The following is a 1,206-nucleotide window of genomic DNA, read 5'->3' as shown; positions in this document are numbered from 1 at the left end:
AAAAGGGGGCCTTCCACGATTTTGTCAGTTCCTCTTGCACTTCTGGGAAGAAAGGAACTGGGCAGTGCGTGGCTTAGTGTCACGTTCAGCACCCAGAAACCAATCGTCCAGCCGTGTACTCTGGGGATAGGGTAGAGGAGTCCACTTAAGCCTAATGCTCTTGGCAAGCATGGCGTCAGCCTCAGACTGAAACTCAGCCCCTGATGGAGCTGGTTCAGCGGAGTCATCAGCCTCTGATGGTTCAGGCCTGCTCTCTGATGCTGCGATTTATAACTCATCCTCATTGTGAGCCCTGAATGAGAATTTGAACTCACCCTGAGATGAGCTCTCAAACTTATCTGGAAGCTCAACCGGAGGACAGGTGTGAGAAGAACGAGAGGTCCGTGGGGATTCACCTGGCGTAACTTTTCTCACCTCACCTTGCTCCTCACCGAAGGACATCGCTGCTGCCTCATACCCAAAAGTAGAAGGACCGGACCGAGAAGCAGTCGGGGTGTCCCGTGTTCATTGCCATGTCCTCACAAGCAGGATATGAACCATCCATGAGAGCTGCTTCAGCGTGAGCGTGGCCCAAACACTGAACGCAGCAATTGTGCCAGGCTTTGGGAGAGAGAGCTGGAAACTGTATCCAGAAGGGCACGGGCAGTAAGGCATGATGTAAACACACACAGTGCCACCCATTAAGCTATTTTACAGAATTCACTCTTTTAGGAGGAAATTTGCTCTTAAAGATCTCTGTAGAAGCACCCAGGGAGAGGTGAACCTTTACAACGTAGTTTCCACTCCACGTACTTTACGACGAGTTACTAAGATGCTGCATTCAGCTCCGAAAAACTGCCTATTTATACCCGTATTTCAGGGGAATGGCCAGCTACAGCAATTTCATTGGCATTTTCCCAATGTTGTCTGAGGTGTCTGAGCTCCTGAGAGCAATCCCTAGTGTTGGAACTTTGTTTATTAATTTATACTTCATATTCATATAGTTTCCCTCTGTAAAGCATTTTCACAAGACATTCTCTGATCTGGTGAAAAAATGTTTTTTTTTATTTCTCAAATAGCTCTTTAAGGACTCTTTAATTTCCTGATGCAGTTGACCCTTGGAAGTAAGGATCAAACATTATTCATCATTATACAGAATGGGTTGTGTGGTATCTAATAGTTTAAGGCTCATATTGGTCCACAGCTACTGTTACATCTCTTGTCCCT

The sequence above is a fragment of the Sinocyclocheilus grahami genome, unplaced genomic scaffold, assembly GCF_001515645.1.
Source record: "Sinocyclocheilus grahami isolate Dianchi unplaced genomic scaffold, SAMN03320097.WGS_v1.1 scaffold45.1, whole genome shotgun sequence".
Taxonomy (NCBI): Eukaryota; Metazoa; Chordata; class Actinopteri; order Cypriniformes; family Cyprinidae; genus Sinocyclocheilus; species Sinocyclocheilus grahami.
This window is presented reverse-complemented; position numbering follows the sequence as displayed.